The following is a 25,444-nucleotide window of genomic DNA, read 5'->3' as shown; positions in this document are numbered from 1 at the left end:
TTGAAATGAATTTAACTATATTTATTACAAGTTAGTTACATTTAAAAAATTTTGCAAATAGATGGGTTTCAAAGTATACTTGTGGCACGTTCTAGAGTGGAAGATACTCTCAGTATCACCCTAGTGTAAGACCACCATTCAGAATTGAAACGTTATTTGTAATTGCTTTGGACGTGTTTGGTGACCAGATCTGAATAGACAGATACTCCCAACCCTCCTATTCCCCTCATCTCCTTCTCCTCACAACTACATTCAGCCTCACAACATACCCCAATTGGGGATGCCATAGTCTCAACGGCTCCAGACTTCGTCGAACTTTAGTACAGTTTCACATTAAAAAAGAAGGTATTTCCATCCTATTTATGAAAAAAAGGTTTTTTGTGTTGTTTTTTGTCCTCTGAAGCATTTAACCCTTGTAATTCGCGCCCCGCATTACTCACAGTGACACGGCAAAACGGTCCTGGCCTGCACTAGTTCATCCACCTCCCCCCAATTCCTCCCCCACAAATAACAACCCAAACCATCCCTGATGCCTATTTTTACCAAATACACAAGTCATAATTTGAATATTCAATGCGATAAGTTTACCGTGTAATTTTGGACAGCTGTTGTTTAAACAAAGCCCAATGGTTCTTTATAGAACGCATCGATGATAATTAAATGACTTTTATTTTTTGTGGCAAAGAAAAATTCCCTCTGCCCGGAGCCAGTCAGACTATATCACAGTCAATAATTATTGGAAAATGTTTTAGAGTGGAAACAAATAAAGATGACATTTTTAAATAAAATACCCTATTATAACAGGTGATCATTTAATATTAATACTCCCGTGTTAAACTTTATTTGATTCATTGAGAAGATTGAACCATGTTCTTGTGGATATCCGCAAAGAATGCAGGGTTGATGTAAGCGTAATGAGTAAGATTAAGAGAGGGACGCTTAGATGGTTTGGGCATGAAGAGCGAATGAGCGAAGAAAGGAGTGTAAGGAGAATATAGAATGCAAATGTGAATGGTAGCAGAAGTCGGGGGCGCCCGAGAAAAACATAGCACGATCAAGTGAATCCGATATTTCAGTGTCAACATGTCAATAGTCAGAAATGTGAATGAGGCATGTAGTGTTTGCCAATACCGAGTTGTTTGGCGTTCTGTCCTCTCTGCCTACCTCTGCGGGAAACGGAATGATGGTTGGTTAGTTAGTTAGTTAGTTAGAGAAGCATTATTATGAGATACTTTTGGCATGTAGAGCGAATGAACGTAGAAAGGAGTGTAAGAGGAATACACATTACGCGAATGTAAGTGGCAGATTAAGTTGAAGACATGACACTATCAAATGAACTAAATACTTAAGTCAGGCCATGTCAAGAGTCAGATGTGCCTAGACCGTGTTGTTTGCCGGTCTGTTGTCTCTTCCTACCACTGTGGGTAAACGACGTGATGGTTAGTTAGTCAGTGAAGCGACCATAATAATGACATCAAAATCTATTCGAGTATTAATATTTCGTATAATATTTATTGAATACTCAGAAAGAAAGCTCTGTAGTGCCTTGGTATATTACATTATATTGAACAAGGCTTTCTGCAGAACCAACGGCACTTTACAATCTTTGACATTTTACGAGGATATCCCAACAGTCCGCCCATCGTAACAGAGTAATAAATATTTCGCCTATAAAAAAATTGACTACATAAAAAACGTGTGCTGCCTGTTACTTAGGTGGCCATACGCAATAAAAGAGTTAACCCTTCGAAACATATGTAAGATCGTAAAATATGGGATGTAAACATAACGTCAGGTAAAGCAAGGATATGTGTATATGTGACGTACCACAAAGTTAAAGGATTCACAAAAACAAAATAAACATAATAAATAGTTTATGCTATAAAAATCTCCAATTAAGATTTATTAACAATTCGTAATGTTTTTCTTTACGGTATATATCCTCCAAATTATGACAGTTCGAGTCATAATTTCCCTTATCAGGCACAAGAGCTCCTCTTCTCTAAGGTATACCTACATGACCAATTATGAACCTAAATATTATATTTTGCAAAATATGTATGTATTAATGTAACCCATATGATCTATATTAAAATAATAATAAAAATAAAATAAAAAAATATTAAAATTTGAAAATTTAAGCACCTCGCTCTGTACTATTGGTTAATTTTATGGTAAATAAGTTTTTTAATTCGTTTTTTGCATTGAAATAAAGCTGACTTATATAGTGAAATTGTTTAACCCTGGATGTACAAAATAAAGTTGGTTGATGTGCGATAAAATTTAAAAAATTATATTCCCATACAAACAATTAAACTTTTTTTACCTAAAAACTACCGTAAAATGTTTGAATTTCGAAAAAAGTTATTTTTGTTTTTCTACTTGTACTATCATGTAGAATCACCCCCGTAAGCGCAATTTACACCCGGAAACCCTGTATATTGTACAAAATGTACAAATATATATGTAAAAGTGTATTTAACGCGAGTAAAAAGATAAATAAATAAAATTATAAACTTATTGCTTTCCTTTATGCATATTCTACGATAATACAAACTAGGATAACTACAAAGTAACATGAAAAATATGTATTTATTATGCCTACTGATATTTATTATACGTACTCATATAAAAATATATTGTAGGTCTGCATTATGAATAATTTCGACATGCATTTGTATTTTTAAATATATTATTGTATTTTTAAGAATCTTACTGCATTTTCAAATATATCATTAAATCATAGTTTTTTTAAAATATTTTATCTATTTTTTTCTCCTATCCAGCAAATTTAAAGTATAAAGAATAGTCATTTTCTAATTTAATTATATGTTCAATTATATTCAAAGTGCAAAAATTAGAATAAAAGTAATCTTACATGCAAAGTTAACGGGCTGAAACACAAGTGTCATTTCGTATGTTGCAATGAGGACCCTCCACTCGAAGCAAAGCGTACGCCGTACAGTAAAGTATAGTATAGCCTCTTTGAGCAATGAGTATAGGGTTATAAAAACGTAATAAAAGCCAGACTTACATCGAGTTAAACACACTATAAGAGAGTGTGCCAGGGGCCACTCGTATCTCTATAATTCCCATACACTCCGGGCATATCAGATCCTGTAAACAATGAGAAAATGGAGACGGCAATAGCGTATCAGGAGAAGAGGAGACGAGAAGCGGTTTACGTTCTCAAAAACGCATATCCATCATTGGGACGATCGTAAAATAAAAACAACGGGTCGTTTCGTAGTCCGTTTTATGGCGAGAGTCGGACAAGGGTTACGACAGCTGAATCCGTCTTACTTCTGCGTTTTGCGTTCTGCGCTGCTCTTTTTATGTGACTCAGTGTACATATTATATGACACTTCCCCACTATGACGGAAATGCAAACCAATCTGCCGTTTGTGTATAATCCTTTACCTCCCGTTCTAATAAGTTGGTAGCTGAAACCAAAACATAATAACTTTAAAATATAAGGTGAAATAGTATCCCTCAGTGATTTGGTTTATCGTTAGGAAATTTGATCCTAATCGCGTGAGTCAGTTCCTGGTATATCGATTGGTGTCGGGTCGCACAATCCGGGGCATGCCCTACATCAATTTCGGGTATAATAAAACAGCCTTGACATTGTGTGGTAGTGCTCGTGCTTGTCAACAACACGCAAATAAAGCTGTCAATACGTCTCACGAGGAGAGTCGGAAGCGGAAGAGGGAAGACGGCAAGACGCGCAGTGCCGACGGCGATACAGGAATACAGGCGTACAGCGAACAGGGCAACGCACGTGAGGAACGGTGAGCCGTCAGCCGGCAGCGGGATGGGCGCGGTCCGAGCTGTCAATCACAGGAGGGAGTCTCCCATCCAAACGTCCCGCACAACTCGTACATCAAATCAGCGACATTCCTGGAATCGACGTCTGAACCATTTTCTCCACCCATTTCCCAAACGCCGCAACAGGATTCCCATCCCGAGCTTAACGCGCACTTATTTTTAGTGCGCATAAAAGCCATTATGGCGTGTAATATAAATGCCTTTTACTGTCTGGTTGAACTTGAAAATAAGTTTGTCTTTGCGAATAGTCGGAGGGACTTTTCCGAGAAGTCTGCGCTGAGGGAAACCGACCTGCGGAAACGGAATGGCGCGCTCTGCGTAAGGGCGAGATTCGCGAGACAGGGATGAGAGAAATAAGACTTGCTGGATCGGGGGGTTCCGATGAAATTGCATCGCGACGGCGCGGGCGTCCGTAGCGCGCTCACTTGTACGTTCCAGGCGTCTAGGAGGGAAAGAGAGAAAACCTCGGAGCGGAGCTTAAGCCGACAGAAAAGGGAAGCAATCCATAATCGTACATAGCTCACCTATCTTCGGCTCTTTCTACGAGCGGCAATGGGGATGGCGTCATCCCTTTCTTTTAGGCGTAAATATAGATTTGGGCTTAGGGCGTCGGCGCGACAAGAGACGGTCGGTCTGGGCGAGGAGAGACCTCTCTGCGACTTACCGTGGAAGCTAAAATAGCTCAGCCACGTCAATAACGTGCTTTTGGGGTGCCAATTACTAAATCGATGGCGTGCAATTGAATATTGTATACACACATTTATTAGATGAAAATTGGGGAGTATTTTAAAATAACAACCGTTAGTAGCCTAACTATTATTTGAAATCGATTAAAATTACTCGTCCTATATGTAAGATATGGCATGATCAAGTGAATCATATACATAGATCACGTCTTGTCTGAGTCGGAAAAACATTGTTGAATAAAATATATGAGAGTTGCGCTAATTTAGAGTCATGTAGCGTTCATTTGTCACCAACTCAAACAGAAAAACAAAAAAATATTGGTTCATTTGCCGTGAACTCAAAACTCCACATAAGTAAATGCAATCACGTTAGTTAAGTCTTAAACACCGTATTATTCTCTAATATTTATCATTCCGATCTAGCAATATGTTTCTGAATAAATATTTTGCTTTTGGATAGGAGAAACCATTGTAGATTTTAACGTAAAATAGTACAAACAAATAACAGAAGCCAATAAATAATTTGTTTTGTAACCTAAGCGAAAAGCAGCCGTATCCGAACCCCGGATGTGTGTGTGCTCGGCAAATAAGAATTGAAAGAATTCGCCCGGCGTAGGACGTAGGTAGCTACGAGCTACGAGCTACGAGCATGGGAGAGCAGAAGTATACAAAAGATGTAGCATACATAGGACATAGTACACAGCCTTGGCTTAGCCTTACACTCGGCTGGAGGTAGGTATAAAGCAATTTTCTTAATGGTATCCCGATATCTCCCCAGCAAGTTATGTGTGCTACGTATGAGATAGCGGCGGGGAGAGTTGGCTACCGAGAAAGAATATAATAAGGAAAGGAAATACGGCACACGCGGAGCGGAATGAAAATATGATATTAAACTTGGAGATTTCAAATTTCTTTTTTGTTGTGAGCTATTTTCATGAATATTTAACCGGAGTCAAACGCTGAATAATAAATCGTCGTAGAGCTGCAAAAAAGATTACTCAACTATGGAAATTGGCAAGCCTTCTTCTATTTTTAAAGAACATATATTATTATAATATACAACCTCCCTATTTATAACGATATTAGAAGATGTTCTTTTCACAGATTAATTCTCTTCTCTTCTCCCACTGATGATAAAAATTGCTCTGTAAATATCGTGTCAGACAAGTTGGGAATAAACAAAATTTCGTTTGAGTGGTCTTCGGTTATTCGTTATTCTCGATTCCTCGATCTACGGGTCGTAGAATCACGTACCAGGATCGCAGACTGATTACAGATAAGTCCTACGGCGGAATGCTACGACGGAGATACGATCCGATATTGCCAATAAAATTTCTGTCTCCCAAGGTACCTCCGTATACATTCTGCGCTCCTATTTCGAATGAGATAAAACGTTTATAACTTACGTTTTCCTCCATTATAACATATCCGAGACGTGCATTAGTAAATAATCCACGATTTTATTGCCTCACTTTTATGTGTTTTTCTTCAAAATGGCTGTCAGTGAATCTTTTATCAACGTTAATAACTTTTCAGCGAAACCATTCTGGAAATTACGCTTCCATTTCAAATAGGGTAAATCTTATTCTGAAAACACATCGATTTAAAATAAAACCATAGAAAACTAATCTTTACTTCACCGCCTGTTTGTGTACCAATGGCGAGCTCAGGCTTTTGAAATTGCGTTTTTTGTAAAAAATTTTACTTGTTACATATCTACAGATTTCGAAATATCAATTTAGTTATAAAAAATTAATATGATACGCGGAATTCTATTGGATTACAATTACTTGAATATTTCCAGAAAGGAGTGTCTAAGCTCGTGCGAAGCTGTGTGACAAATCCATTAATTATGAATGAATTCAAATGGGTCTAATACCATTATAAAGTGAAAGGAACGAAAATCCAAAGGTCAATTTATTCATTCACATTGTGATCAGTGCTCTGCGAGTCCAGATGAATCTTGGAGACGTTGTCATTATTTATACGTTCCTGATTGTATTATGACAGAGAAGACAATGCTGTGATCGATCCCGTCTCGTTAAACCAACGGAGCTTGGCTATGTCCTGCACCCATAGTCCATTAGAGTTATCATTACTGAAATGCCAAGGATGATAGCACTACAGCAGAACGGAGAATGGAGACTGAAGGACATCTCTGAGAGCAGTATGGCGCAGCACTGAAAAACATTACGTTCTTTCACGTGCCCGTCAATAGACACAACGGCAAAAATGAAAATATTAATTTATGTTGGTGATTAATTGGCACTTTTAATTCTGTCTCTTCGCAGTTGTCAAATTTTGTGGTTGCCTTCTATATCTGAATGGTTCTTATTCTCATCTTTAATATTATATAAAAATATTCTAATAATAATGTCAAGAAGTAACAAATACAATTTGACTCCTTCAGCCATCGAATCATTGGCTTAAAACTAATGATAAATTACATATTCATTATTTTTACTACTCATCAGTAAAGCCAGAGGGTCTTTTGAGATGTATCACCTAAATAATAATTACCATATCAACATTTTTGAAGACTTAAATGGACCTGATATGAAGCGATATGTGTCTGTCTTCCTCCTCAAGACTTACAAACTCAGAACTCTCACCGTGGTATTTTATTTTGTTTCAATATCTTCCAAAACAAATAATACGAAGCAATTCTTATAAAATAAATTATTCCTATCCTATCTTCAAGTGATATTCTGGTAGAAGGAAGTACAACCCACCAATAAAATGAATTAAGTTCCTCTACGTAGAGGAAGGCTGAGGCATTCTTGTTTTGTTTTATTGCAGGTGGTTTGGCCTCACATAAAATGTCGCTTAACATATTGATAAGGGCGCCACTTCGGATTTAGGTTGTTATAATTTGTTTCGAAGAACCGACGCTTTTTCTTTCTACGATTGGCGGAAGGCACTTTCCGATACCGCTAATGGGAATAACTCATTTAAGTAGATAGCAGCATACATGGATACCATGAATACATATTGGATGTTCGGCTCCTCGATCAACACACCAATATTTATAAATAACTACCAAAATCCAATATGTTTGTAGGGTGGATACTTTGTAAGTGTCTTCAACCTACATATAAAGAATAGCTGCATACATAATTTGATTAGACATTATAAATATTGAATGGGTAGCTCGTTAATTTAGCTATTTTAAGTGTATGTAACAAATGGAGTTTTTGAAGTGAAACTTCTTTACGCGCGTCATGCAATTTCGAGGAGTAAAACCAACTCATGACCGAAACGAAAATGCGGGACCGATTAAAGTTCATTTGATGTAGTAAAAGTTTTGAAGTAAAATATAAATGCTTCTTAGCTCATCTCGACAACTGGCGTTGGTGGTGTAATGGTCAGCATAGTTGCTTTCGAAGCAGTTGATCCGAGTTCGATTCTCGGCCATGGAATATTATTTTTTTGTTTTTAAGGAATTTTTTTTTTTTAATGGTTGACCATAATATCAATCCACTAAGTAATATTTTAGGCCTGTAGCATAATTGAAAAGTTAAAGAATGATATAAAATTTTTTATGATGTTAACGATAAAAAAATGAAAAAAAACATAAAATTAAAATAAAAAATGGGCCAACGGCACGCGGTGTTCCCAAGCGGTCACCCATCCAAGTACTGACCGCGCCCAATGTTGCTTAACTTCGGTGATCGGACGAGAACCGGTGTGTTCAAAATGGTATGGTCGTTGGCAAAAGTTAAACAATATTAATTTCTATTCTACCTGCCAATAAATATATGAAAATTAGTATAAAAAAGCCCTAATAATATTGAAAAAATTAGCAAGGTGTGTGCGAGGTTGATAAAAATAATCATTACATACGCGCTTGAAAAAGATCGTAATTACATTAATAAGTTTGTAGGAATTTTTTTTTTCAATGGTTGACCATAATATCAATCCACTAAGTAATATTTTAGGCCTGTAGCATACTTGAAAAGTTAAAGAATTTTATGATATTATTAATTATAGTAATGATAAAAAAATAAAAAAAACATGAAATTAAAATAAAAAATAGGCCAACGGCACGCGGTGTTCCCAAGCGGTCACCCATCCAAGTACTGACCGCGCCCAATGTTGCTTAACTTCGGTGATCGGACGAGAACCGGTGTGTTCAACATGGTATGGTCGTTGGCAAACGCTAAACAATATTAATTTCTACTCTACCTGCCAATAAATATATGAAAATTAGTATAAAAAAGCCCTAATAATACTGAAAACATTAGCAAGGTGTAAATATTATATACCTAGTTTAACTCACTCTCCTAACTCATCTTCGCTGTCTACAGGCAGAGCGCACGACTGTGGTCGTGAAGAACCGAGGTTCGATCCCCGCTTTAACTAATTTTTTTTTTCTTTTTTTATAACTTTTAATTTTTTTTATCACATGCTACTTATAAATATGTCAATAGACAGAAAAAAAGAGAGAATGAAATGAAAAGAGAGAGAGAGAAGAATACTAGAAGTTTCACTTCTGTCTTGCGTAGGCTTGACACACCCATTTTTTTACCTGGTTTATATATGACCGCGCCTCATTGACTAATGTCTAATTACATCAATGCCGAGCTTCCATATTTTAAAAGTATTTTTATGGTTTTTTCTATTATGCGGATATAGGTAATTTAATCGAGATTTTTCGTGAGAAATCACCTCAAGGGCGCTGTACAAATATATTTCTTAAATAGTTAATACTAGAACTACTGACTTATATCTAAGACTTATATCTAGTGACTTACGACTAAGGCCTATAACTACTATCTTAACGACATATATATGAGTATTTACATATTTAGCAACTTACAACTAAAATTAATATTAACAATCTAATCTTACTAACGCCAGAAGAAGAAGGAAGTTCTATTATATTAGGGTGTTTTTATTGTTAGCTGGATATATATGTTAAATGAATGAAATTAATGAATAAAATCAATCGTCAATCTTAAACGCATTTATATGATTCATTTGCCAACAATTAAACCGATTAACTTGGATTTTTCTTGTTATTGACTTGTTATCCAATTAATTTTCCAATTATGTCCTAAATCCTGTATCTAAATTTCGCTAATAAACAATTACATAATGTTAATTAAGTGTTAATCTCAAGTGACCTACCAGGTAAGTATTGTACTGTATATTATCTCCGTAAACAGTTAAGTAATAACATAGATCACTGTAGAGATGTATTATAAGTTTGTACAGTGCCCTTGAGGTGATTTTGCACAAAAACGGCGCTATACAAGTCATCCAATTATTATTATTATGTTCCCGCTGAAATTATCAACTAATTGCTTAAAATAGCCAAAATTAACAATTCGTATTTCGCGCCGCTAACGTTACATTTGGTCTAACTTAAAATATTTATTATTTTTTATTACATGAACGAGATAAAATGTGAGGTAAGAGTTTTCTTACAAATACTCTAAACAAAACGAATGTGTTTTTGAAATATCGAGTTCTCTCAATTTCTCAGTAAAGTAAGCGTCTTTTACAACATTTTTTACGTTTGATATTAAAATTTTATTATTAAGAATTAGTTATGTTTATTTTAAATACATACACCGGAAAGATAATGTTATCTAGGTTTTAAAACAGCATTTGTTTTAATTGAAAATTAAAAAAATAAGATATATATAGCACATTTTAAATACATAGAAAACATTGCAGGCTGAGTAAAAACTTTGAAAGAACTAAAGGGTTGTGCTTATAAATACGTTTTAGAATTTGATGTATCACCATTAATAATAATCTTATGCGTCGCAGGCTTGTTAGTTGATATTTGTACCATTTGCTTATTTTAATTTGACAAATAAACCACGAGCGCGTGACGTCATATTCAGATTTTAGCTCGGGAAGATCAATTGACGGTGCTTTGAGTATTTGTGATCAAAATATCTCAACAATATAAATACATACATCCATGTTTCAACACCACAGGGAGACCTTTATATACATTATTTGAAGACATACGAGTGATGAAATTTACTTTCCAGCAAAATACAATGCAAAACATCCGTAAATATTAACTTTGAAAAAATCCATTATTTGGATGTGATATATACATTATGACATTATAATTGTTTAAAGAATTGAACAAAATGAAAATAAAATTTGCTTCTTTATCGTGTTTTGTTATTTTGCTCACCCTTAAATCCAGACATTTTTCTGTAAATATCTGCACTTTATTCAATTCGTTATTATTCGTTAAACGGGTTTTCAGTTAATTTTCAGCTTGATAAGATTTCTTCCGAGGCACCCTGCGGCCCAATTGAAGCGGTGACCGAATCAGAGACCATTTGGTCCAATTTAGTCAGCGTATCAATTGCTGGCGGCCAATGGCCCCGGTGTCCCGTGCGCCCCTTGTACCCACTGCCCCTCCTTCGCTCTCTGCTCCCTTGGTTCCTTTACCGATTGCTCCACTGAGAATCTATGCTCTTCTGCTCTCGTGATTTTATATTCGACACTCCATGGGTGCCGTCTACTCTCTTCTGAACCTACAATCCTCTTCTTCTCTGATGCGCTTTGTATATCTGTTCCCCTGATGGTATTTGCGTTTCAGTTCATCTATGCTCACTCACTCTCATGGTTATGTACTACACTGTATGAATGTTCTCTTCTATCATTCGACATAGTTTTCCTTGTCTTCTTTGATACACTCTGTTCCCTTGATTCTTTCTGCCGTTCAGCTCTTCTGATACTAAACCAATTGATATATTCTGCTATCGTGATCGTGCTATTCGGAATCTCTTCTCAAATCTATAAGGCTCTTCGTCATTGTCACTCTTTATCCCTCTGTTATCCTGGTATTTTCTGCCATTCTCTTCCTCTTGATGATTCAGTGGAGTGTAGCCACAAACACTATTTGCTCTGATATTAATATTTTGTAATCTTTCTTATTTGATACAACGTATTCCTCTGCTTTCCTGATCTTTTTTAATTTCCTGATACTAACTCTCTACTTCCCTGCTACCATCTTCGTCACAATGTAAGTTTGGATGTCTCTCCTTGACAGCACACGCCATATCTGGCGGTTCATCGAAGGTCGGCTCCTTTGGAATTGTCAGTGTCCTCCTTGACACACACATCTGTTAACTGGCAAACAAAATGATTGGCTCAATGAATTCATCACACCAGACTTCCTATCAATGAACGTGATACAGCTACAGATAGGGACAGAATGCACTTGTTTAATTTATTGCAGCAACATCTCGCGACATCTTTGGTTCAGTAATTCACATCACTTCATATACTGAAGCATAGGGGTTAAATTTTGGCTGATTTAAAGACATTACCATTTTAATATGTATCATAAGATTTTTTATGAAGTTGCATGAACATTTATTATTAACAGAAATCATATCTGTGCTATCACTGATAACGAGGTTAAGGACGTTTACCAGAATTTGAACAAATCATCAAAATATTCAAGTTCTGTGAAAGTCCTATTCAAGAAACTACTGGCCCATGATGATTGATGAATTTAGTGCAATTCTCTTTAATTTATTTTGTACGAGCTTATAGAATCGTCACTTTTATCGTGAAAGCCACAAAAACGTAAAAAAATTAATTCTAAAAATTGCTCGTCTGTTTACCAAAATGAATATTCTTGGTTCTCAATACGAATTAAATCGTCATTGAAGTCCCGTTACCGTAAAATCATGATTAGATATCCCTTTCATAGAAGAGAGCAGTATTTTAAAAACAATTGGCTACGTCTCAAATCGGTTATTTACACTTGTAGAAAAACAGGAATTTCAGAATCGTTCTGAGAAATGCTTCGAATTTTCCTATATTATAATAACTACCTCCGTACAACCAATCCAACTCGCAGAAGAGATCCCAATCACAAATGTTTAGTATTTTTAAATTCCGTATCTTTAAACGATCTGTCGATAGATTCTAAATGTCAAGGTTAGGCCGTAGAACAGGTCATACGAAATTTGGTAGTTTGATAGATCGCTCGAATGTATTGAAATCTTATGCATGAATAAATGGTTTCGTGAAGAAATCTGCGCCGGCAATCGTTAGCATAATATTTAAATACCCGAAATTTGAATGATGTAATATTCATTTGTGTTTTATATTCCGAATGTCAAGGTCACGTGTGTCAAGATGACTTGAACACGTGTTTTTGTTATGCAAACTTTTTCCAGACCACTTTGTTGATAGCTAGGTTCCTAACTGAATGCCTACTTAGCTATGAATTATTTATTGTTAGGTGGTCATCATTTTCTCAAGGTTCGCCTACTAATGCATTATTCTGAATATATTTGAAATCGGTTGTGAGGTAGGCTCCGATTTTTTAAACTAGACGGAGAAAAATGAGTATTATTAATTTGATAAGAATCTCTTAAAATTATTGGAAATCTGATTAAAAACGGGATTGCAGGCCGTTTCCTGATAAACTTCATTAAATTTCTAATATATTGGAATACGTTTTCATGCACCGGCATTTGCCTTGATTCTTGATAATAAATTCGTATTTTACTCAAAGTTTATCAAGAAATCTGTCGATTCATTCGTTAAGGTCCTGCAATCCCATTTTTAACCGGATTACGAATAATTCAAAGAGATTCTTAATAATTCAACAATATTCATTTTTCTCCAATATCACAATCAAATAATAAGGATGTTAAATGTTACAGTACAACCAAAAGCGTGTCATGTTACTGTTTTAATTGTAGTAGTAGGTACAGATATTTTACTGGCGTTAGAAAGAAAATGTTTTCAATCCCTAACGCGTGCCCCGTGTTTACTAAATTGCCACCGAAGGACCGTTCCTTTCTCGGAAAATCGATATTTGACCCATTTCCAGTGCAGTCCCGGTTGGGTGTCGGTACACTGGTACACTGTGCCAGGACTACTAGGGGCCCAGCAGACAGCGGAGGTATTGTGATATCCGCAAGAAGCGCAACATCGACAGACAAGACGTCACTATCCTCCGGCGGGTACGGAGAAAAATGAGTCAGGGATGACTTGCAAAGGTGTCATTCGGTTCAACTTATAATGAGCCGCGTGGCTGGAGAGCTTTGGAGAAGATAAACACCGTTCAGACAGTCAAATAAGTGTATTATTTATTGTGTAGGGAGCTGCGGCTTCCTCATGACTAGTACCTGGTATTTTGGACTCAATTATATGGCTGTACAGGTGTTCGTCTCTCTTGGGGGCTCTCACTCCAGTTTATTGAGACCTCAAATGCTATGAAAGAAATCTTAATAATGATTTTAAATTAATTCGTTATGAGAACGTTACGGATAATGCATTGTTAGTCGCGTCAAAAATGAATGGCATTTCTTAGAATCGGGCTGAGACCAAACGAAGATTGAATTCATTTATTAAGTACACACGACAGTCTTTACAATAAGCTCGACATTACATATAGTGAATTAGATCACTAAAGTTCAGCTTTATATATCATAAAGGCGAACACTGGCATCTTGCTTTAATGAATCTGTGCTATGATTAATTGTTATTTGTTGTAAAAAGTTGAGTATAACCTTAAACATTCCTACGTACATTGGTAGTAAGCAATCTGAGTCATGTCAGTTTCTTTGCATTGGAAGAGTGGAAACTTAAAAATTTGTTTAACGTAACTACCTAATACATTTTATTGGAAGTGTATCTTCTTCATTAAATGAAAATTTCTGTGCACATCTTACAGGAACGGAAAAAAATTAGCAAATTTCGTTAGGCTTATCTAGTACAAATCCATTTCGTGTATCTTTATTATAATAATCCTGACGAAAGCTCCATTTAAATAAAATTTAAACGAAGCGAGATGGCGTGTCTCTATAAATCTTAAAAAAATATTAAATCAATTCAAAAGAAGCAAAGCAATCATATTGTCTTTTGGAATATCAAATATGTTTTTATTAACCTTAGAGTAAAATAAAGATATCCCAAAATCTTGCACGGCATTAAAAGTCTACATATGCATAACAAGAACGTTTTGTGTCCTGTTATTTAGATTTTCCACAATTATAAAGTTAGTTTTTTTGGACACATTAAAGACCTTTGTGAAAATCCAATTTTTTGTTTGATTCAAGAATTTCCACGACGAAAGCGTGGAATCTTGCTTACACGAAATTATAGGCTTTGTAATATTTTATGCCGACGGGAATCGTCTTTCCTTACTGGTCTTGAAATATTTTATTCCTAAGTCTCTAATAATAATAATACTTGTATAGCGCCGTTTTTGTGAAAAATCATCTCAGGGGTGATGTAAAACATATTACCACTTCGTGGGATCTGTTTAATTTCATTATTTACAAACAGATTCAGAAAACATGCGTACCTTGCAGGTAAATTCAGATAAACACACTTTTATTAGAAAGTTTTAGAAAACATGCATACATGGCAGGTAACGTCAGATAAACACACTTTTATTAGAAAGTTTTAGAAAACATTCATACCTGGCAGGTAACGTCAGATAAACACACGTTTATTAGAAAGTTTTAGAAAAACATGCATCCCTGGCAGGTAACTTCAGATAAACACACTTTTATTAGAAAGTTTTAGAAAACATGAATATCTGGCAGGTAACTTCAGATAAACACACTTTTATTAGAAAGTTTTAAGCTTGGAAAAGATACAACTATGCACGAAGAGGGCACCATACTAATAACACTGAACATTATATGGTTTTATATTTGCTATTTCTCTCAAATGCTATTGATATAACATTTATTAATATATAATTAGTAGCAAAAGTAGAAATGACATTTATTTTAAAAGAATTTAGGACTAGGGAATTTTTATGAAATGACCTTAAAAGCTTACGAATTCTATACATTTTTTACACAATTATTTATTTACAATGCCACGAACTGTGAAGTTGAAAGGTTTAACTAACTAATTAACCATTAAGCCATTTCTCTGCAAGGGTAGAAAGAGAGGATAGAATGCCACACAAGGCACCCACTCCTTGATTCATTAACATTCGATCATATTCGCATCATAACGTACATCTTCTGTACTTTATATTCTGATTCTTGACCTGATTCACTTGATCACGTCTAGTCTTCCTGGAAAGTCCTCAATTTCAAAATCCTTCCAACTTGCACATCATTCTCCTTACTCTCTTTTCTGTCCATGTGCTCTACAATACATGCCCCGATGTGTTTCTACAACCTTATAACCCCTAACCTCTTTCAGGATGTCCTGATATTTCCTTGTTGTAGTTTCAGTGCACAATTAATTGTCTTAACACGTCTACGAAAAAATACAAGGCACGTTATATTCATACTAAACTATCAAAAAATATATTACAGCATTTGAAAAGGATAGCCATTGAAATAATGAAATAGCTACCTACTCATGAACGGCTCGCTAAACTATGTCCACTCGTTGTCTCAGTGAAACAACGAGCGTTCACGGAGAAAAATGAGCATTGCTAATTTATTAAAAATCTCGTCAAATTATTCGTAACCCGGTTAAAAACGGCATTGCAGGCCCTTAACGAATGAATCGATAGGTTTCCCGATAAACTTTTAGTAAAATACCAATGTATTATCACGATATCGAAACACGTGTTCATAAAAAACCTAACATGTTCGCATTTCGTTATTATATTATATTATCAGACAAACGCTATAAGTTTATCAGGAAACTGTCTGTATTCACGTTTTATTGGGATTATCAATTATGTGAAGAGATTCTTAGTAAATTAGCAATTCTCAATTTTTCTCCTTGTTGTCTCAATAACGTATTTTCACTCTATCAATACATCTAAGTCTGTGATTCACATGGCTAATATGCTCGCATTTAGTTATTTGCATTAAAAGTATAATAATTGTTACTTATCTGTATCTTTATTAATTAAATCTATGGCTGAGATAGTGATTTGCTCAGAATCCGTGTTCCCTCTGTCATTCCTTTGTCAGAGAATTTTGGTCCCGAATTCTCAGAAATCCGCGTGAATATTTTAACCAGCGCTGCATAAAATAAACGAACTGTCCAAATTCCATGCAGTGTTGGGCGGAATAAAAATTACGTCCCGGGAACAAACACCTGAATAATTTTATTTTATTTAAAATTCCAATACCCGAACATTTGCCAGATGTTGCTGAAGCTACGCGAATTCAGAATCTTTTTCGGTTCGTCCAGACTAGGCGATGCGATGGCCGCGAATTAATTCTAGAATAGAACCGTTTCCAAAGACAACAAGTCCTGCTCATTTTTTTCACCGGCCGAAGATTTGGATAAAAAGATAAGATTTTAGTGTGTATATCCAAACAGGCGTATATTTTGCATAATCTAAAGAATATAATAATTATTATTTAATGATAGATGGAATAAATTATTGCGTTTTTTCCCCGGTACAAATGGTGTGTAGGAACCTACATTTGGTCAATGTTACCGTGATTCACTGTAGGTATGTTACCATTTTAATAAACATTTTGAAAATAATACGCGTGCAGCTTACAGTATGATTAACAAGTGACCAATGTAGTAACTAACGAACTAATGGACCATTTTGTAAGTCGTAGTGATTAAGAGTAAAGTTACGTATCTTATAATCTACGCATTTAAAAATGGCGTTAATTTAATTATTTTATGAAAATACGCATTTTGCAAGTTATGCTTTAAAATTTTATGACGAATTATTTTTTTGCGCCAGTAAATACGTAATGGTTAAATGATAACTCAACACAGTGACTATTCAACACACATTTGAAAAGTGATATAAAGTCAATAAAAACGATGAAAAAAAAATTTAAACCTCACCTAACCTAACCTAACCTAACCTAACCTAACATACTTAACCCAGTTAAAAAAGTTTTTGTTTCATCACTTTCCATGACTTTATATAACTTTTTAAAGATGTGATGAATTATCATTTTGATGATTTATCCGGTCACCCACCATCAGATAACTGGATGTACACCACTTATAACTAGAACTTTTTATGACATAACCTAATTTTTTTTTACAATTTTCTAATACATTTTAGTTATGCTTTGTACAAGTCGTGTTATGTAGGTACTTAATAAAATGAATTAATTTTATTTTAAAACCGTAAAAAAGGAGCATTCATTGAGAAGTGGAATATCAATGTCTGCGTTTTTCCTCCTTGAAAAGTTTGAACAAACAAAACCACACGAAAGAATGCCTCCCAACTTAGGGCTACAAAAACGTCACACTAAAGTTGGGTTATTTATTTCGGTATGACATGATAATTTATATCGTCGTCCCCCTCCCTCGCGGGCGGCGGTCTCGCCGTCTGTACGGGCCCACCGGCGGGTGCGAGAGGGACGGAGGTAGTAATTGTAATAATTTATTGTAGGAGGTTTATAACAGGACCATGACCTAGTGTAAGCTGCCATACACTTTCTGCAATGTTAATGTTCGCCTATTACTTCCCAGCCCGTGTGTATTTCTGTCTGTATTCCGTGTGTTGTCTGCAGACAGATAACAGACTCACAACAAACTCACAAACTTTCTCCCTTTCCCTTCGCAATAGGACTTTTTATAAGAAAAACCGTTTTTTAACGAAACATCTGATTTTAATAATTTAAGTGCCTATATCAATAATGAGCCCCAAGCTATCTAGAGACGGTGGGATTACGGCATCCACATTTGGGATATCGTGTAAGGAAATGAAGAAGATAGGAAAGAGGAGGGTTTGAGAAGTACCTGGCGCTTCAGATCCGGTCATCAAACACGGCTAAAGTTATTTAAGAAACATTTTGACTGTGATTTATGGTCTTTCACCAGAGCGATACTGAGAGTATCTACATCTCGCATACAATAAAAAATAACACAAAATCGTTGCTTAAATTTCCAATACAAAACTGTATTTACGAAATTCAAATGGGACGGAGATCTACGATGTTAGGCGATTGTAAGTGAGGCAGAGCGCTACACTGTTGGGTATAAAAGAAACATTTGTTTTTTTTTTAACATAGAAACATTTTTCTTCTTTATGCAATGCAACCATTCGAGTCATTGATCAATCAGCTTTTTAAAATCGCGGAAATGTTCTCTAGTTTTAAGATCATCTTAACTACAGGGTTTTCCAATAAGAGGTGTTATTTTGATGTTCAATCGTAATAGATCAATGGTTTCGTTGTTGAAATTAAACGTTGTCCAGATCAATACCATCCAATTCCGGTCATAAAAAATCATTAATCGTCTCTCGATAGCGCAATTAATTCACCGTAACTGTTGCTCCAGCCTCATTTTCGAAAAAGTAAGGTCCAATGACTCCGCCGGACCATAAACCGCACCAAACAGTCACACGTTGGGGATAGAGAGGCTTTTCAACAATAACTCTTGGGTTTTCCGAGCCCTAGATGCGACAATTTTGCTTGTTGGCGAAGCCACCGAGGTGGAAATGGGCCTCATCACTCAAGATGGTTTGCATTTGATTCACTCAAGTGAATTTAAATAATTTCAATGCGTTGTTGAAGCTTGTATCGTTCCATTTTTAATAATGACGTAGTTTCTACTTGTCAAATGTCAAAAAATAACAGCTTCAAAAGTAACATTTACCGAAATAGCGGGCTGTTCACAATAACACCTCTTATTGGAAAACCCTATATTTCGGTTTATGATAGCGCTTAGAACAATCCTTCAAAATATAAATATTCACCCGAGACGGGGGATCCGCAGAATCATCATCCTCACCATCGCTGTCATTTGAATCATCTGCGGGTCACGTGACAAGGTCACGGCGAAGGAAAACGTCCCCGTTCCTGTTCCGGGGAAATCGGAGACCCGACAGGGGTATCGAATTCACACATCACTACGGGCACAAGCTTCCCGGGTTAAATATCATAGAAATCTTGCCGCGTGAACACGAATTCTGTTGCAAAAAAACAACAACAAAAATGTACAGAAAATTTTCCTTTGTAAACAAATGAGCGTTAACTTTTCAAATTTGGAACCGATAATATCAATAAAAATAACTTTTTCAAATCGCACTAGCCATTAAGTAGGTAGGTACCTACCAAAGAGGTTAATGTTACAGTACCTACCTCTAGTACCAACCACATTTTATAAGGCTTACTTTTGTATGAAATTTTTAAAAGTAAAAATATTATACCTACCTACGCGAAGAGAAAAATTGTCTATGATTTTTTTTTAATCTAATCATTAATTACCTACAATCTTAGCATAATATTATATTAATCTACCATATTTCATAAATTTACAATTTGTTTGATTACTACGCACGGAGAAAAATGAGTATTGCTGATTTATTAATATCCGGTTGAAAACGGGTTTGCAGGCCGTTTACAGTTAAGCTTTTAGTACATTTCTAATATGTCAGAACACGTGTTCATTCATCTGCATTTGACCTGATAATATATAATGACGAAATTCGAAAACATAACAATTTGTTCCACCATCGCGATAATACATTTTTTTACTAAAAGTATAACTAAACTTATCTTATATAAGTATAAGTAAACTTATCAATTTATTCGTTAAGGGCCTGCAATCCCGTTTTAATCCAGATTATGAATAATTTGTAGGAGATTCTTAGTAAATATTAAATATTTTTTATTAGTAATGTACTCCGTGTGGCAACACAATGCTACTAACATATTCGAGTTCGTTTTAAACAAACAAGAGACAATTACATAACCTAACATGTTAAATGTTCTTTTATTTGTTTTAATTTATAACAATTTTTTAAATGTAAATTATATTTTTGTGTAAAATTTAATGAATTGCTATTTTGGTAAAGATATTTCAGAAATAAAAATAAAAAAGCATTTAAAAAAAAAGAAATGTAGTTCTACGAATTAAACACAAAAACAATAAATATAAAAAAGCAATTAATGTAATTATCTTCCCGAAAAGCGTTAAATAATAAAAAAAATTTAAAAGTAAAATTGTCTTAGATTTTCCTATGAGCCACCCTAATGTGTCCATTTAAAACCGTTTAAACGATCGCAGCGCCATCAATTTCGATATCTACTATTAAATAATTGCCATATTGAACTTCTCGTTATTTTTCTCGGTTAACGACTAGTGAAAAAGATAAAACATTGATGATTCGCGCCTAGTAGATCATATTTAATATAAAAAATCATTAATTTCATTGTTGTTTGTAACTCTTATTGAATAAAAGCTGTATTGTGTGGAAGATTTTGTATAGTGCTGCCATCTTTGAACGATGTGATCAACTTCATTATGAGATTTATACGTTGTTGTGTGTCGGTATGCTTTTAGGTTAGAATGAATCCTTCGAGGAACATCTGCAGCGGGATGTTTTCAATTATTCGTCCCCCTAGTTATTTATGGAAACTCATTACAAATTAATAAATTAACAGAAGAATGTATCCCGTTTCAAATTTATTCCCAAACGTCAAGGCGTAAGATGATTCTGTCTGATTATGGAATCTCACTTTCAAAATGGTAAACATATCAAGTTCATTTGGCAGCGTGGCTGGACTGACTGTTGACTGAGGGACATATATCACGGGATATATTATGGTATAATGGTGTAGTATGGTTGTTTGCTATTATAGTAACTATTACTATGTACTATAATACACTACGATGTGGATAGACCTAGCTCGGTGGCGGAGCGGTATGGTGCGGGCGATTCTCGAACTCGAAGAACGAGTTTTTTCGAAGGTTATGATTTACGGTCGAACCGCTCCGGCCAATCACGACCGAGCTTCGTCTCATCATGGGATGAACCATTATATGTTTTTTTCCTCGTTTTTTTCTAAAGGTGGAATGCGTTTTTTACGTTCGGCCAGATTTTTATGTGAGTAAAATAATCGGTGTGGATATACGTGTGTATTTTATTGCGAGTGGCATTGAGAAGGAATAGCCCGTTGTCCGGTGAGCTCGTTTTACATTATGATGACCCGCTGAGTTTATTGTCCTTTATTATTTTTTTATACTCGAATTACAAAAACGATCGACTGTTTAATTTGTTTTATAATTTATGTTCTGCGTTTCGCGGCTGTGAATTTGATGGAATCTGTGAGACATTCGTTTTATTACGCTGAAACGTTCCCTATATTATTATGATAAATACATATCAGACTGTATAATTATACGACGGCAATCGGAAAAAGATTTTATTACCCGTAGAGTATTATATCTTATGTATCTACCATTCTGCATTTCGTGATCTAAGGGTTCAATTGTTATGTAAGATCTGTTATTTTTTATATTATGGGCGTTTAGCCTGGGCAGTAAAATATTTTATTTTTTTCGTCTGCCATTAACAGAAAAACCAATCAAATAAGGAAAAGGCTGTAAAAATGTTTTTACAGTGTGGTTAAAAAGTAACGTTCTTCGGGAGTAAAGGGTAACCCATAAAGAGATAATGTGCTCAAAATGTATCAACCATAAAAAGAGTAGATGTGTCCCTAAGGTTTAAGAATCAAGAATACGAGAGCAAATGATTTACTGCCGACTTGAAACTTTAAATAAGGGGTGTTCAAACAATCTACCGTGTAAATATTGTGCGACAAACTTAAACAAATAGTATACCTTCATTACGGAATATTCTTACGTTATTTCATAAATAAAAGTTAGTTTGTTACCTGGTGGCGCCAAGTTACAAATAATTTCAAACATACAAATAATCGTTATTTTATTTTCAACGAAATAAATTCGTATTCTATGATCAATTATTATTGGTGTGTTTACACACACAGTTCTGAGAGATAAGCATATTAAACGTTTCTATTGGGTATGTATCTACAGTAAATAAATATTTGTAAAATAAACAGGTTAATAATGGTTGGATATATATATATATATATATATATATATTTTTTTTAATTTACCCTTCGCAGGAGGCCCCGAGGGAAACAACTTCCTTCAGGGCCCACGACATGTTTGGGGATGCTGTGTGGAGGGTCTTTTTATGGAAAGGACGGAGAGAAAAGAAAAATGCATTAGGGGGGTAGGAATCTTGGAAGCCATCCCTAGCGCTGGGTTGTAAGGCGACGGGTCGAGAGAGATTAGAAGGAGAGGTCAAAAGATCAAAAGGTCGTCATGACCTGAAAACACCTCACCTGATAATCCCGGGCGCTCCTACCAGGACACAAATGTCACGAATCACTAGGGGTGCTTTATGGCAGAGGTGTTGGTTATCCAATAAATGGTTCCCGGGACGGCGTTACACATACCCGCCTCCCAAATTGAAATGGGTAGTGACGTTTTTGCTAAAAATCATCTCAATAGTAGTTAACAATTATTATATATACAATATCTCACCAATAATATGACTTGACTTCCACCTCTTAAACACCATACTTTGTACTTCGCCAAAAGACAATTATCATTTAGTTTGGATTGCGATATATCCATTTGTCACACCTTCCGTGTGAATGGGTTAACACACAGAATAAGGATAATGCATTGTGAGATGAGAACAGCCGTACCTAGTGGCTGAAGGCTAAAGGATGAAGGCTGATGCTGAAACCAGCATCAGCCGTAATGGCTGAGGTTATAAACAAATGGTTCGCGACGTACTGATTTACGGTGGGAACAAGGCGGCAGATATTCCAAGTTAATGCCCTGAAGAGAGCAGGTAACGATTTTACTACGGACATATTTTTAATATAATTTAACATTCGACTGTTATTATTGTGTCTGAAAATTATTGCGATTGTTATCTCGTTTACGATGACGTAATAATCGGTGGGTTATTTAAGATATCTTTTGGATTCAGTGATATGATTGAATAACATAATCGTTGTGTGCAAATTTAATTTGAATAATAATCGTTGATGTCTTATCATCGATATCTTACAAATGACGAGATTTATTCTTAACGGTTTTTTTCTTTGACAATAATATCTTTATCGGTTTTTTTCTGTCGGTTCTGAAGTAGCGAATATAAAAAAACTATTAGAGACCATGGAATTTATACAACGTTTTAATTTGAAGATATAAGAAAATTCTTTTGAAACGCCATATTGGAAAATTGCATCGAAAAAATTTAGACAGGGAAGTCGTCTAGTAACTTCTGTCTATATGTATGAAAATGAATGTTTTCTTGTTTATGCCTTATAGACCCAAAAATTAATGGACTTTTTCGCTGAAAATTTCAAAGATTGTTCTTATTAGTGCCAGAAGTGTTTGGAGAGGGGTTTGATAAAATCAACTTAACAAAGATAAGGGTGTAAGGATAATGTAGGACGTGGAAGTGAATAATAGAATAAGTCGAGAACGCCTGTAATTTTTTATAAAATCTTCTCAACGGTGACCGGATAACTCATCAAAAATGACAATTCAACACACCTATAAAAAGTGTTATTAAGTTATGAAAAGTGATGAAACAAAAAACAGGTTAAATAGGTTACATGTGTAACTATTAATTTACTTTTGATGAATTTATATCACCTTTTAAAGTGTGTTGAATTGTGATTTTGAAGAGTTATCATGGAACCCTTCTCAACAACATCAATTTCACCTTAAAAATGCACTCAGTTTTCCGGTACACTAGAATGCACACACTCAAAACCTTACTCCTAACCATCAACAACCCCGAGCAACGCTGGGTACACGTCAGATAGTTAAAAATAAATAGTAAAAAAATTAACATTACTCTTTATTATACTGACTTTATTTTAAATGTAAAATGAAGAAGATCCGCCCTAAATTGACCCCAAGCCATTGAATAATAAATATCCCATACATTCATTACGGCAGAAAATGTAACGTAAGATCGTTCACCCCAGTAAGAAAATATGATATCAACATAAAAGCGAAAGGAAATTTGGTCCCGGGCATAGATTACATTTTTTCACCCGCCCATAAGCGCAGTGTCACTCGTGGGGTGGCGATCACCCCCACGTCCCCAGCCGGGGTAGTTACCTACCCCAGTGTGTGTACCAAGTATGCGCTCTCACCCCCAAAATACAGAGCATAAAAAAATATTATTACGACCCCACTGAATTGGTTTGCTCGGTAAATATTGCATGAGCTGAAAGTATAAACATAACACTTTTAAATTACTGTAATTGCACATTGTGTAGTGAGGCTTGCATTGTACAAGTATCTACATAACTCGCTTCTATAATGACAATGTTTCTTCTTATTAAAAAATATGAGTAGACATATTTTACAGTTTCACGTCATATTCAATGTAAAAATGACTAATTTAACAACACTTAATAATACAAAGTATCACGTTTTAAATAAAATTATTTTGACATAAAAAGAACTACATAATATAATTCTAATCTCCGTGGCAGAGCGGGACGATTATTTTTGTGTTTTGAAGTCTGTTTTAAAACCCGGATAAACGCAGACCCGTGAAAAATCACGGGATATTATAATAGTAAGATTTTAGAAATTTATCTCTTGAATGTTTAACGCATCTGTTAAACATTCAAACAAAATAAATACACATTTCAAATCAAAATTTCTTAATTTAAAAAATAATTATGATTACCTGATTGCTTGTGTGATATGATTTATACTTAAACCATTTGGGATGCCATAGTTAGACTAGTTCCGGGCAGAGAATAACTTGTGTGGTATTCAGAATTTTACACGTAAAAAAGAACACTAAAATACACCTTTCATTGTTTTTGAAAATAACAAATATTGGTTCTTTTGAATGATAGATAAACATTTGCGGAGGTGGTAGTTTATTTGGGTAAATAAAGGTTATAATACTTATAAAATATTCTGTAATCCTGGTAAGGCCATTTTACTGAAAGCGTTGGACGTGTGGATATCTCTAGGCTTGCCTTATGGCTCGGAATAAATGAGAAAATTGTTAATGGTGTATGATATTGCTTTCTCCCCCAATGTGCTCCTACCCTGTCACCTTTTTAGCCATTATTTTCTTCCTGAGTAGTTTGCTCTCACAGGCAATGTCTCTGTAGGTAATTCCAACGTTAATAGTAGGTAGACGAACACTCCCAGCACAGTGTGTGCCCTCACCTTGTACAATGTATTTATACTCTGTACACCTACTGTCA

General features: G+C 35.1%; 1 protein-coding gene and 2 non-coding genes across 4 annotated transcripts in view; 1 reads left to right on the top strand and 2 right to left on the bottom strand.

Moving 5' to 3' along the window:
• The window catches only part of hth (Meis homeobox homothorax), a 516,737-nt gene that overhangs the window by 270,447 nt on the left and 220,846 nt on the right, over positions 1 to 25,444 (top strand). The gene's annotated exons all lie outside the window — the stretch shown is intronic.
• On the bottom strand, positions 8,109 to 8,227 carry LOC149416666 (5S ribosomal RNA). The gene has a single exon (XR_016303460.1). It is a non-coding gene; the product is annotated as a 5S ribosomal RNA (ribosomal RNA).
• LOC149416665 (5S ribosomal RNA) lies at positions 8,550 to 8,668 on the bottom strand. The gene has a single exon (XR_016303448.1). It is a non-coding gene; the product is annotated as a 5S ribosomal RNA (ribosomal RNA).

The sequence above is a fragment of the Hesperophylax consimilis genome, chromosome 16 (assembly GCF_061612785.1).
Source record: "Hesperophylax consimilis isolate HC1 chromosome 16, BYU_Hcon_1.0, whole genome shotgun sequence".
Lineage (NCBI taxonomy): Eukaryota > Metazoa > Arthropoda > Insecta > Trichoptera > Limnephilidae > Hesperophylax > Hesperophylax consimilis.
This window is presented reverse-complemented; position numbering and strand designations above follow the sequence as displayed.